The sequence below is a fragment of the Dasypus novemcinctus genome, chromosome 4, assembly GCF_030445035.2.
Source record: "Dasypus novemcinctus isolate mDasNov1 chromosome 4, mDasNov1.1.hap2, whole genome shotgun sequence".
Taxonomy (NCBI): domain Eukaryota; kingdom Metazoa; phylum Chordata; class Mammalia; order Cingulata; family Dasypodidae; genus Dasypus; species Dasypus novemcinctus.
Genome location: NC_080676.1, coordinates 87,743,398 through 87,757,758, shown reverse-complemented (window position 1 = coordinate 87,757,758; position 14,361 = coordinate 87,743,398). Strand labels below are relative to the sequence as shown.

Here is a 14,361-nt window from a genome sequence, read left to right as displayed (position 1 = left end):
AATGATTACGTTATTTTATTTACTTTGTAACATATACTTTCAAAGTGCTTCATAAATAAAGGGAAACAACAAATGTATCGCATACAGCAACTCTGTACTACATTAAGCAAGTGTCCTGTGTAGAAGGAAAAGCCAAGGTTGACCAGAGTATTGACAGCCTGTTGATTCTTCAGAAAGTTGGTTTGGTGTTTTTTGTTTGTTTGTTTAAGAGAAAGCAAACGTGTGAACATGCTTCAGGACCCATGTTACTCACCAAAGGGCTTATTCCAGAAAGCTGACTTTATATGCACACAACTGTTTTCTTTACGTGCAAACTTGAGTTAGCCACAACTGTCTTTTTTTTTTCTGGTGGTGTTAGGTCACTCTCTGCTTAATGGTAAAAATGTTATGAGGCCATCAATTGGAAGCCTAGAGCTGGGATTCCGCACGTAGGTTTAAGCAGTCTCTTATTTCCAGATAAAGTTAATAATCACCAAGGACCATACCCCAGTGTAACTGTGGGGGTTGGGAGGGTGTCTGGAGGAGACGCCGACCATCAAAATGTTAAGCACGACTAACAGCCCAGAAATCATATTCCTCCGGGAAATATGGAACTAGATTTCAAGAGCTGGCCATTCGCCTGCGCCGCTGCTCCTCAGAGAGGTAAGCTTCCACACGGAACGCAGCCGACTCTTCGACGTCGCGGTGAGAGTTAGAAGGCGAGTCGCGCGAGCCTGGCGAGGGCAGCGCAAGAAGGGGGACGGAGGAGACAGGAAAAGGTGAGCGGGGCGGGCGAAGGCCACCCGGCGCGCACCCGGCTGCGCAGCTCCTCGGGCGGCGCGGGCAGCGCGGGGCCGCTCCCGCCCGCTCGCACCTGGGGGGCCGGGGCCGGGGCGCGGGCGCGCGGCGCGGGCGGGAGCGCGGGCGGGAGCGCGGGCGCGCGCCCGGGAAGGCGCTCGCAGGGCGCAGCCCTCGCCTCGGGGCGCGGGAAGGGTGGGTGGAGCGGAGCCCGGGGCCGCCCCCCGGAGCCGCCCCCGCGGCCCCGGCCCCCGCCCCTCGCCCCGGCTGTCAGCGGCCCCCTCCCGCGGTCACTCACCCGCGGGCTGCGCGGTCTCGGCCGCGGCGGGGCGGCGGCAGCGACCCCCGTCTGGGTCATGATCCCAGGCGGGGAAGGCAGGAGCGTCCGGCCGCCCAGGCGAGTCTGTCCCTCTGCGACCGCTGCCTGCTCCTCCGGGGCTGGGGGAGCGCGGGCCCAGGCCCTCCTCTCCCCCCGCCCCCGCCGCCTCTTCCCGCGGCCACCGCCGCCGCTGCGAGCCCGAGCCCTCGAGGCCGGAGACCCGGCGGCAGCGCGGCCTCAACTTTCCCAGCCCCCCTCCCCCCGCCCCTCCCCACCCTCCCGCGGCAGCCGCTCGGCACACGATCAGCCTACCCTGGGTGCACCGCCCTCCCGCCCCTGCCATTCAACCCACCAATCCCCCTCCGGGGAGGCTGCCGTGACAGCCAATCACAATTCGGGACGCCGTTGCGCTAGGCTAGAGGGCGGGAAGAGACGGAGGGAAAACAGAGGACTCAACGGGCCTCGGGCGGCCCAATGAGGAGGGCCGGGGGGCGGAGGTGTGCAAGTTGGGTTGAAGTAACAGGAAATATTCTTAAAGGTAGAGTGATGGGCAGGAAGGCAGGCCAGTAGGTAAATAGGAAAGAGGTGGGCCTGGTTCCTTAAAGGGGACGCCTGTAAGGGGAACCCAGAAGAGAAGATGTTTTTAGAAACTTGTTTGTATCCTCTTCTCTGTTTTGCTTTACAAATATTTCAGTGGGAGTCTGGAAATGAAAAAAAACTGAAGAGGAAGAGGGCATGGAAGGTTTTCGGGAGTTTTTCGAGAGCTCCTCTTCGCCCAGAGAGCAGGAAAGCGGGACGATGCCTCTGAAAGAAGCTTGGTAGGGAAGAAGGGACCAAATGCAGACGTCTCGCACTGCCCTTTCGCTGGAGATCGTTGGCAAACCTGACTGCAGGAATTCGTAGGCTGTGGTTTTCTGTCATCCTTCCTTTGCAACAACGCACAGATTCCTGTAAAATAGAGATGGCCGAGTTCGAAATGCCCTGGGAGCTTTTACGCCGGGGAGTAAGGGGAGTGGAAGGAGCGTGTGGCATTGCGGGATGGGGTTTGGAACCCCAAGCTTGGGTTCCTAGAGACCTGTACCTAGGAGGTGTGGGACCGCGGACCATAGCATGAGGCCCGATGCGCCCCCAACTCCAAGACTGTTTGGGAGGCCCTGCAACCGGTTTCACAACTCCCTTTTCCTGGTTTCACCTCACATTTCATAACCCCTCCCCTTCTCCCCCTCCCCCCTCCCGAAACAGGTGTCCCCTACCTAGTGGTGACGAAAGATTTCCAAACGCTGCCACAGCCAGGTTTGGAAAACGTCCCATATTTTATACAGCCACGGGCTAGACCCGGTAACTTGGGGGATGTACACACACGGCTTGGCATAATGATAATTACAGGACCCTGTGTATGGAGAAATCCGACCTTGCAAACAAGAAAAAGTATCCGATGAAGCTAAACAGTATCTGCACCTTATGTTTGTAGAGAGCGAAAAGCTACAGTGAAACAGAAGATACCAGTAATGTTACATGTAAGCGATGGCGCTACCAAACCATCTGGAAATTTTCTTTAACTCTTGTATCTCCTATCTTGGTATACCAAGGCCCTTGGATGGCCTTGACACACCCAAATCAAAGCTGCAAATTGCAAAGACCCTAGGAATCAGAGTCATAACAGTAATGTAATAACACCACAATGAAATTGTATGGCGTTAGTATGTACATCTGTAAGAAATAGTTTCTTTGTGGTCAGAAAATAATGTATTCTGGCTTAAAAACTATTACTATTCTAGTTCAGAAATGGCTATATCTAGCATATGTATAATTTTTCAAAAACTGCAATGCATGGATACTAAAGTAAAACCACACAGTTTTGATCATTCAAAAAACAGGATTGAAGAGTTTCTTTGCACCACCTTTAAAAATACACACTAATATCTTTCTATCAGAATTTGGAAATGGAAAATAAAAAAAATTTCTGTTTGATAAAAAGCCAAAATAGTAGGTTTTATTATACATTGAATCCTCATTTTCTGACTGATCCCCAAATCCCAACCAGGGATTCCAAACCAATGTAATAAAACAAATATCATAATAAAGCTAGTCACACCAATTTTCTGGCTTATATTATACTGTAGTCTATTAAGGGTGCAATAGCATTATATCTTAAAAAAAAAAAAATGTACATACCTTAATCAAAAAAACATTATTGCTAAAAAATACTAGCCATCACCTGAACCTTTGGTGAGCCATAATTTTTTTTTTCACTCATAATCTTCTTGCTGGGGAGGGTCTTGCCTAAATGTTGATGACTGCTAACTGATCAGGGTGGGTGGTTGCTAATGGTTGGGGTGGCTATGACAATTTCTTAAAATAAGACAACAGTGAAGTTTGCCACATCAATTGATTCTTCCTTTCATGAAAGATTTTTCTGTAGCAGGTGATGTTGTTTGGTAGCATTTTAACCACAGTAGAATGTCTTTCAAAATTGGAGTCAGGAAGCAGATGTGGCTCAACCAGTTGGATGCCCTCCTACCACTCGGGAGGTCATGGGTTCATTCCTGTTTCCTCCTAAAGAAGACAAGGAGACACCGCAGCCACCTCAACAAGCTAGATGCCACAGTACCACAACAAGCAGATGTGTAAAGGAACAAATCACACAAGTCAGCGGATGCTACAGCCCATGGGAGCAAATGTGGATCAGGCTATTGAGCACTTGCCTCCCATGTGGGAGGTCCTGGGTTTGGTTCCCCATGCCTCCTGGAGAAGGTGACCAAACAATGAGCAGACAGACAATAAAAATAATAATAAGGTAAATAAATAAGTCTTTTTTTAAAAATTGGAGTGAATCCTCTTAAACCCTGCTGCTGCTGTATCAACTAATTTTATGTAATATTCTAAGTCCTTTGTTGTCATTTCAACAATGTTTACAACATCTTTACCAGGAGTAGATTCCATCTCAAGAAACCACTTTCTTTGCTCATCCATAAGAAGCAACTATTCATCCATTAAAGTTTTATCATGAGGTTGCAGCAGTCCAGTCACATCTTCTGGTTCTACTTCTAATTCTAATTCTTGCTAGTTCTACCTCATCTGCAGTTACTTCCTCCACTAAAGTCTTGAATCCTTAAAGTCATCCATTGGGGTTGGAATCAACTTCTTCCAAACTCCTGTTATTGTTATTTTACCTCCTCTCATGAATCATGAATGTCCTTAATGGCATCTAGAATGGTGAATCTTTTCCGGAAGATTTTAAATTTGCTTTGTCCAGAGGAATCACTATCTATAGGAGATATAGCTTTATGAAATGTATTTCTTAAATAATAAGACTCAAAGGTCAAAATTATTCCTTGAAGCATGGGCTGCAGAATGGATGTTGTGTTAGCAGACATGAAAACAACATTAATCTTGTACATCTCCATCAAAGCTCTTGGATGATTGGGTAAATTGTCAATGAGCAATAATATTTTGAAAGGAGTCTTTTCTTTCCTAAACTGTAGTTCTCAACAGAGGGCTTTAAATATTCAAGAAACTGTGTTGTAAACAGATGCCCAAGGCTCTGTCTTTGTCGTTCCATTTATAGAATAGATATAGCAACATTCTTAAGGGCCCTAGGATTTTCAGAATGTAAATGAGCATTGGCTTCAACTTAAAGTGACCAGCTGCATTAAGCCCTAATAAGAGAGTCAGCCTGTCCTTTGAACTTTGAGGTCAGGCGTTGACTTCTCTCTAGCTATGAAAGTCTTAGTTGAATTCTTCCAATTGATGGCTATTTCAAATACATTGAAAATCTGTTGTTTAGTGTAGCCACCTCCATCTTAGCTAGATGTAGGGTTTTGGAATTGTATGTACCCCAGGAAAAAAACATTAAATTTGATCCAGTCCTGTGGCTATGAACCCATTATAAGTAGGAACTTTTGATGAGGCTACTTCAGTTAAGGTGTGGCCCACCTCATTCAGGATGGGCCTTATTCATATTACTAGATTCCTTTATAAGCAGAATGAAATTCAGACACAGAGCCATCGGGAGCAGCCAGAAGCTGAAATTCAATGGAAACTGGAAAAAAAGAGAGAGACCAGGAGAGGCCACCACATTCCTTGCCATGTGACAAGCTGAGGACCAAGGATTGCTGGCTGCTAGCCCCAGGATGTAATCATCTTCAGAAAGAAAGTATCACCTTGGGAAGCAGACATGGCTCAACAGATAGACCATCTGTCTACTATATGGAGGGTCCAGGGTTAGATCCCCAGGGCCTCCTGACCCATGTGGTATGCTGGCTCATGCACAGCGGTGTCACTCACAAGGGGTGCCATGCCACACAGAGGTGCCCCTGCATAGGGGTGCCCCCCATGCGAAGTGTGTGCCCCTCAAGGAGAGCCACCCTGCATGTAAAAAGCGCAGCCCACCCAGGAGTGGCGCCACACACACAGAGAGCTGAACCAGCAAGATGATGCAACAAAAAAGACGCAGATTCCTAGGGCCACTTGATAATGCAAGCAGACACAGAAGAACACACAGTGAATGGACACAGGGAGCGGACAATGAGGGGCAAGGGGAGAGAAAGAAATAAAATAAATCTTAAAAAAAAAAAGCATCACCTTGATGATGCCTTGATTCAGACTTTCACTTAGCCTCAAAACCATGAGCCAATAAATTTTCATTGTTTAAGTAGAACCATTTGCATGGTATTTGCTTGAGTAGCCCAGGAAACAAAAACACTAGATCTTCTGGATAACTTGCTGCAGCTTCTACATTAGCACTGGCTGCTTCAATATGTACTATTATATTATACAGATGGCTTCTTTCCTTAAACTTCATTAACAACCTGTGCTAATTTCAGACTTTTCTTCTGCAGCTTCCTCACCTCTCTCAGCTTTCATAGAACTGGAGAGAGTTAATACTTTGCTGTGGACTAGGCTTTGGGTTAAGGGAATGTTGTAACTGGTTTAATTTTCTATCCAGGCCATTAAAATTTTATCTATGTCTGCAGTAAGGCTGTTTTGTTTTCTTATCATTCCTGTACTCACTGAAGTAGCACTTTTTTTTTTTCTGGGTACAATGTACTTTATTGACAGTACGTGACAAGGTAGGGCCTTCTGAGCCCTTCCCCTTCTTCAGGGCATCTGGGATGGAAGCTGTGGAGGATGGGGTGGGGGGATTACTCAGTGTTGGGGGATTGAGTCGGGGCCAGGACTCGCCAACAGCTCTCAGCTCTCTTCCCTCATGCTGTTGCTAGGGCAGATGGTCCAGGAGGGTCTTACTCCTTAGAGGCCATGTGGACCATGAGCTCCACAACCCTGTTGCTGTAGGCAAATTTGTTGTCATACCAGCCCAGGATGCCCTTCAGGGGACCATCTGACACCTTCTTGATATCATTGTATTTGGTTGCTTTCTCCAGACAGCAGGTCAGATACATGACGGACACATTGGGGGTGGGATGCGGAAGGCCATGCCAACGAGTTTCCCATTCAGCTCTGGGATGACTTGCCCACTGCCTTGGCAGCGCCAGTAGATGCAGGGATGATGTCTGGGCAGCTCCACGAACGTCACACCATAGCTTCCTGGAGGAGCCATCCACAGTCTTCTGGGTGGCAGTGATGGAATGGACAGTGATCATGAGTCTCTCCATGATGCTGAAATTGTCATGGATGACCTTGGCCAGGGGGTCCAGGCAGTTGGTGGTGCAGGAAGTATTGCTGATGATTTTCAGGGAGTTGTCATACTTATGGTTCATGGCCACCACAAACATGTGGGCATCAGCCAAAGGGGCAGAGATGATGACTCTCTTGGCACCATCCTTCAAATGAGCCCCAGCTTTCTCCAGGGTTGTGAAGACACCAGTGGACTCCACAACATTCAGCGCCAGCATCACCTCATTTGATGTTGGCAGGATCTCACTCCTGGAAGATAGTGATGGGATTCCCATTGATGACAAGCTTCCCATTCTCAGCCTTGACGGTGACCTTGAGCTTGCCATGGGTGGAATTATACTGCAACATGTAGACCATGCAGTTGAAGTCAATGAAAGGGTCATTGATGGTAACAACCTGCACTCTGCCAGAGTTCACAGCAGCTCTGGGGACCAGGTACCCAGTATGGCCAAATCTCTTTATACCATCCTTCATCATCGTGTCTCAGGGATGCAGCTGGTACTGCGGAAAGAGCTGCAGCTGTCTGTCAAATGGGAAGAAGCAGAGAACCTGGAGTAGCACTTCTAATTTCCTTCGAGAACTTTTCCTTTGCATTCACAACTTGGCTGTTTGGTGCAAGGGGGCTACCTTTCAGCCTGTCTTGGCTTTCTACATGCCTTCCTCACTAAGCTTAATCATTTATAGCTTTTGATTTAAAGTGAGAGATGTGTGACTCTTCCTTTCACTTGAATACTTAGAGGCCATTGTAGGGTTATTAATTGGCCTAATATCAATATCATTTTGTCTCAGCGAATAGCAAGGCCTGAGGAGGAGACAGACAGGGAACATCTAGTCGGTGGGGTTGTCAGAACTTACTCTGTCGACTCAGGTCACCATTTTATATGGTGTGTAGTTTGTGGTGCCCTAAAGCAATTACAATAGTAACATCAAAGATTATTGATCACAGATCACCAAAACAGATACAATAATGCGAAAGTTTGAAATATTGTGGGAATTGTCAAAATGTGACAGAGACACAAAGTAAGTGCATTCTGTTAGAAAAATGGTGCCTATAGACTTGCTTGATGCAGGATTGCCACAAACCTTCAATTTGTAAAAATCGCAGTGTGTGCAAAGCACAATAAGATCATGTATACTAGTAAATGCTGGGAATGACTGTTATTTGGTAGATATATGTTTGTTTAAAAAACTGCCAAACTGTTTTTCAAAGTTATAATACCGTTTTACCAGCAGCGTATGAGTTTCAATTGTTTTATAGTCTTTGTCAATCTTTTAAATTTTAGGCATCCTAATAGGTATATGTGGTATCTCATTGTGGTTTTAATTCACCTATCACTGTTGACTTATTAGTAATTTTTCATGTACTTATTAGCAATTTGTAAGTCTTTGATAAAGTCTATTTAAATCTTTTGTCCATTTTTATTTTTGTTTTAATTTTTATTCAGTTTTGGGAGTTCTTTATCTATTATGGATACAAATCCTTATCAGGTATGTGTTTTGCAAATATTGTATCACAGCCTCTTTCTTTTCATTCTCTTAACAGTGTCTTTCAAAGAGCAGTACTTAATTTTGATTAAGTCCAATTTATCAATTCTTTCTTTAATTGTGCTTATGGTGTCATATCTAAGAAGTCTTTTCCTAACACAAGTTTACAAAGATTTCTTATTTCCTCTGTTTTCTTCTACAAGTTTTATGTTACATTTATATCAGTGGTGCATTTTTAATTAATTTTTGTATATGACAGCAATATGAAGTTCAGAATTTTGCTTCGGGAAATCCAATTTTTCCAGCACTATATCTTGAGAAGACTACCCTTCCTTCACTGAATTCTTTGTACCTTGGACAAAAATCAATTGACCATGTATGTGCAGATCTATTTCTGCACTCTCTGTTCTGTTCCCTTGATGTATTTGTTTCTCTTAACTCCAATACCACTCTGTCTTGATAACTGTAGTTTTGTAATATCTTGCAATCAAGTTGAGTCCTCCAGATTTGTTCTTTTAAATTTTTTTTTACCAGATTTCCATATAGACTTAGAATTAGCTTGCCAATTTCTACAATAGTATAAAAAGCCTGCTAGAATTTTGACTGGGTTTTCTTTTTTTTTTTAAAGATTTATTTATTTTATTTCTCCTCTCTCCCTGCCCCAGTTATCTGTTCTCTGTGTCTATTGGCTGCACGTTCTTCTTTGTCCGCTTCTGTTGTTGTCATCGGCACAGGAATCTGTGTTTCTTTTTGTTGCATCATCTTGCTGTGTCAGCTCTCCATGTGTGTGCGGCACCATTCCTGGGCAGGCTGAACTTTCTTTCGCGCTGGGCAGCTCTCCTTACGGGGCGCACTCCCTGCGCATGGGGCTCCCCTGCGGGGACGCCCCTGCATGGCACTGCACTCCTTGCGCACATCAGTACTGCGTGGGGGCCAGCTGCACACAGGTCAAGGAGGCCCAGGGTTTGAACCATGGACCTCCCATGTGGTAGACTGACGCCCCAACCACTGGGGCGAGTCCGCTTCCCTTGACTGGGTTTTCTAATTCAATTTGGGAAGATGTGAATTTAGCTCCATGGACAGGTTCTATCTCCCCATTTATTTGGGTCTTCTAAAATTTCTCTCAGCAATATTTTATAGCTTTATTTGTACAAGTTTTCATGTATTTTGTTAAATTTATCTCTAAATATTTCATGTTTTTATGCTATTGTAAATGTTTTTTAATTTAAAATCTCATTTTTATTGTCGAAGTACAGTTTTATTGCTATACTCACTTTTTAGTTATCTTAGGGATTTCTTCTTAAATGATCATGTCATCTGCAAGATAATTTTACTATTTTTAAAAATAACCTGCATACTTTGTTTTTCTTATTAGACTTGCCAAGATCTCCAGTACAATATTGTATAGAAGTGATGAAAGTAGCCATTCTTGTTTCCAAACATAGAGACAAAGCATTCAGTCTTTCACCATTGTGATGGTAGCTGTAGGATTTTGTAGATGTTCTTTTCTGGTTAAATTCCCTTCTATTCTAGATTGTTGAAAGTCTTTCATCATGAATGGATGTGGCATTTTGTCAAATACTTTTTCTGCATCTGAGATAATTTCGTCTTTTCTTTTCAATCTGTTAATATGACGAATTACACAGATACTTTTCAATTTTTAAATAATCCTTTCACTCTTGGGATTAATGCAATGATGCTCTTGTATCCTTCTCATGTATTGCTGGATTTGATTTGTTAATATTTTGTAAAGGGTTTTCCCAAATCCTTGAGAGATATTGAGTTCTAGTTCTCTTTTAATGTCTTTGGTTTTGGTATTAGTATAATGCTGTTCTTGTAAATGAATTAGGTAATATTCTTTCATCTTCTATTTTCTTGAAGAGATTGTGTAGAATTAGTATTATTTCTTCCTTAAATATTTGATAGAATTCACTAAAGAAGCCATCTGGGCTTGAGCTTCCCGTTGTGGGAAGAATTTGTTATTAATTCAATTTCTTAATACATATAAGGCTATTCACTTTATTCTTTTTTGTTTGACTTTGGGAAGGGGATGTTAGAGCTTTGAGATATAACTCACATACCATACAATTCATATTTTACAGACAGCTACATTAACCCCAGCTCAGTCCCTTAACTAGTTGACCTTTAAGTTACTTCCCTAAGTCTATTTCTGAAATTGTAAAATGGGGCTAAAAGTCCTACCAAGTTCCTATCATACAAGACTGTGTTATGAAATGAGAGAACCTGTATAAGCTGCCTAGAAACGCTGTCATGTTCAATGCAAATTTTCCCAAACCTTTTTAATATATTTGTAATTGTCACATCTGACCATAGTTCCAAACCTTTTTTAATTTGTAAGCCAACTTGAGTGTTGAAAATTACATGCTCACTTATCCCCCCTCAAGTTGTCCCTGTATTTTGATTACTTTTGTTCTAGATTCTATTTCCATTTATTAATGTCATCTCATACCTGTTACAGGACATGTCTTTCCTGTGACCTTATGCCTTGTTGGGGCTATTTCTCTAACCATTCTTATGTCAGTTACCTAATTTTAATCACCATAGCTTTGCTGGTGGATTTGGCTGTTAGAGTTTTGTTAAAACTCAGCTTTGCAGACATTTGTATAGTCTACATTCTTTACATTCATGAATGTAGCATATTACCCTATTTAGCCATGTTTTCCTTTTAAAGTTCCAAAGAAATCGGTACCTTGTACATACTCTTTGCTAAATTACTCTCTCTGCCTTATGATCCTTGGGAATGACTTAGTTTTCTATTTTCTAGCTGGTGAAATTGCCAGAATGCTTCTGATCCTTGCATTTAGCTTTTACTAAACTCAACTGGTTCTGTATTGAAAAACTGCTGAAACAGGTTTGGGTTGTTTAGTTCCAATTTAGGTCACATGCAACTTCCAAAATTCAAAATTATTTCTCCCATCCAAATATAGTACCTTCATGGCAAGTGAAGTCTGTACCCTATCAGACTGTTAAGGATCACAAGGGAAGGGTCAAGCCTGTCTTTTTCATTTCTGTATCCTCAGCACCTGATCCTTTGTGGGTACTCTATGACCACATTTCAGGTAATGAAATGTACTTGTAAAGGCAGATTAGAATGGGGTAAGTTATGAGAGTCCAGGGGGACAAACTATGATGGAATCAAAACCTCTACAATAGAAGCTAGACTGTTGCGTAAATTCTGAAACCATATCCCTTTTGAACTTCCTTTCATACTTACATTCTCAACTTTGAGAAGAATTAAGGCCTTAAGAAAAAGCAAAGTATCCCTCTCCAAGTTCCTTCCAGAGCACAAATCAAGATTCGTCAGCACTAGTCTTTTATTAAAGAGGTAGGCCTTCACTTAGACATAAATTTTACTCAATTATGATTTGATTTACCTTTAAAGAGGGCACAGACTGTATTTGCTGCCTTGCTCAGTTTCATTATTAGAGCTTAGAATAGTAGGTGCTCAATAAAATTGTAGGAACAACTTAGATCTTTATATTGACTAAAGGCAGATAAGCTCACATTAGGTGGTGGCAAGAACAAAGGGTGTCATAAAACTGCCTTCAAAGTGTTAATAATAAAGTCCTCATCTTACTAGAGCACTAGGTTTTACTGTTATAATGATTACTTCAAGCTGTACAAATACACCTACATAAGCAGTTAGACTTGTGGTACCGACCAGATTTATTATACTTTAGCGTAAGAAATTATTAATGACATGTGGAGTTCAAGATTGTTTAAATCTTAATAGAGAATGTTCACACCCTCAATGCTGTTTTAAAAGATGAAATAGATGAAATGCAAGTTTAAAAAAAAGGCACCATTAAATACCGTTATAATCTGTAATAAGTTGTAAAGCTAGAGCCATTTAACATGTACTTTATACTTACTTTGTAAACTGAAAGCTTGAATTTTTTGAGGGCAGTAATTATTTCTTCAAGACTTAGACTTTAGGTTTTAAGTTATGACTGCTTCATATTAACTTTATGCTCTCAACTATTTCTGGAGCAGACTTTGATTCTAGTTAAATGTTTTCTACCAATAAGCTCAGTATTTTAAATTTAGAAAATTGAAAAGGTTAAGAACTTCTACCCCAGTAACATTGCTTTCGGATTTCTCATTTCTCAATGTTTTATCAAGATAGTTAAAAATGTTTGATTCATGCCCTTTTCCCACGTACTATTACTTGGCTGTTTTATAAACTAGAACTAAGTTCCTGTGGCACAGCCTTGTAGGAAGGTGCAATTCAAGGTCCTCTGCCATGGGGAATATTCCCTTAAATATTCCCATTGGCTCACTGCTTGTACTTGTGTCTGCAGTACCCAACTTTCCAGAAATGTTTAAATCACCAATTTGGGAGACAGAATTGCCCGCCCCCCGATCCTAAAATTGAGCCACAAGAGCAAAACTTTTGGACTCTTTCGTATTATGAATTGTAAACCGCAGTACTTTCGTTTAGGAAACTTATCTCCAGAGAGTAATATAGCAGAACATGACAAACCACTCCACCTTGGCTATCAATAAAACCCGGCCATTTTCTCCAAGTAGTATGGTAGCCAGCCTACTAGATGGCCCCACGACCCCACCTCCCGGCATGTACATCCTTGCGTAGCCCTCTCCACAATGTACCTGGGTTAGTTTGTAACCAACAGAATGTCATAAATAGTATGTCACCTCTAGGGTTAAGTCACAAAAGTGCATTCTCTTGAATTATCTTAAGGGGAAGCCAGATGCCAAGTTGTCACTCAAGACAGCCATGTGGACACACACCTACAAGCAAGGAACTGAAGCCTGGCAATTAAGAATGTGAATGTGCTATCTTGGAAGTGGTTCCACCAACCATAGTCAAGCCTTGGGAAGATGCAACTGACAATGTTACTGCAACCTGTAATGAGACCCTGATCCAGAACCAACTCAGCCCCTTCAGGTTTCCTGCTCCAGAAACTGTGGGAGAAAATGATTGTTTTAAAGCTGGTAAATTTTACGGTGCTGTGCCACATAGTGATAACTAAGACCTGGCAAAAAGTTACTGGTGGTTAAGTGGGAAAATGTATTTGTATTGCTTTGAAACCCTGTTAACAGGTTGTAAAACCACCAAATCGGCATGGTCATTACTTTATTTAGGTATATGATATATTCAGTCATTCTGACCTGGAAAGGCATAAGAAAGGAAAATGAGTACATTGTTTGAAAAAGTCCCTCAGGTAATTAGACATAACCCTCAGAAGATGCTCTGGCTCCACACCTCACTGCCAAATAGAAGACCCCTGAAAAATGTTTCTGGTTTCAAGTTACTTGAAACTTCTCTAACTTCAGTATTTTCTCATTGTGGAATACAAAATGCCCATAAACCAAACCCATCAAGACAGTGTAGTAATGCTGATTGACTTTAAATAAAATGTAAATTCTCTATTCATTTCAAATGCAGATTACTTTAAATGCATCAGTCCTGAAGTTTCCCAAGCTAGGCACTTTCTTTTAGACCAGGGACTCTTAACCTGTTTTGTTCCACAGACCCCTTTGCCAGACAGGTGTAAACAATGGACCCCTTACTAAGTCCACACTATACTGTGTATTATTTAATAAACATTATCACACTCACTCCAACACATCCCCACAAGAATGTTTTTTTTTTAAATTTCAATTCAAGCTTACGGACCCCTTAAGAACCCATTTTAGACATGGAGTAAAGATCACCTAATATTTCTTGAATGGAATAAACAAAATTCTAATTACAGAAGTTTGACTTAGATTATTGAGTTAATTTTGTTAAAGACAAAAATCTTAAATTCATGTTTCTTGGATAGTTAGGGAAAACTTAACCTGTTAGGTGTTTTTAACAGTTACATTCAAAATACAGAACCATCAGACAGCTTCTTGGATCTTATTTTTTCTCTTTGGGATATTACAGGTTAACATTTAGGATTCCTACTAGGTACCATCCTTCATGTTTTAGAATTTATTTTACATGTGCTATCTCATTTAATCTTAACAAGTCTGAGGTCGGTACTACTTATTTTACTTGTCATCCTACAAGAGAATCATGGTCAAACTACTAAAAATTTCACGGGCAATTTAGATCATATTTGTAGTCAATATTTGTAACTGTTTTACTCTGCAACATATGTGAGAACTCTCAT

At 42.1% G+C, this 14,361-nt stretch overlaps 1 protein-coding gene and 1 long non-coding RNA gene across 6 annotated transcripts in view; one reads left to right on the top strand and one right to left on the bottom strand.

Moving 5' to 3' along the window:
* The window catches only part of USF3 (upstream transcription factor family member 3), a 71,031-nt gene extending 69,680 nt beyond the window's left edge, over window positions 1-1,351 (bottom strand). For 3 of the 4 annotated variants that reach the window (XM_058295834.1, XM_058295830.2, XM_058295833.1), the window contains exon 1: window positions 1,076-1,351. The gene's annotated coding sequence lies outside the window, so the exon portion shown is untranslated. Of the gene's footprint in view, window positions 1-253; window positions 650-1,075 lie in introns of those variants that run through there. The other variant, XM_058295831.2, reaches the window with a different exon arrangement.
* Window positions 630-7,968, top strand: LOC131278257 (uncharacterized). Of its 2 annotated transcripts, none has more exons than XR_009185566.1 (2): window positions 630-758; window positions 1,791-7,968. It is a non-coding gene; the product is annotated as an uncharacterized lncRNA (long non-coding RNA). The 2 variants fall into 2 exon arrangements; XR_011648677.1 differs by lacking the exon at window positions 630-758 and adding an exon at window positions 1,052-1,174 and having other exon boundaries at window positions 1,791-6,075.
* The last annotated feature ends 6,393 nt before the right edge of the window (window positions 7,969-14,361 follow it).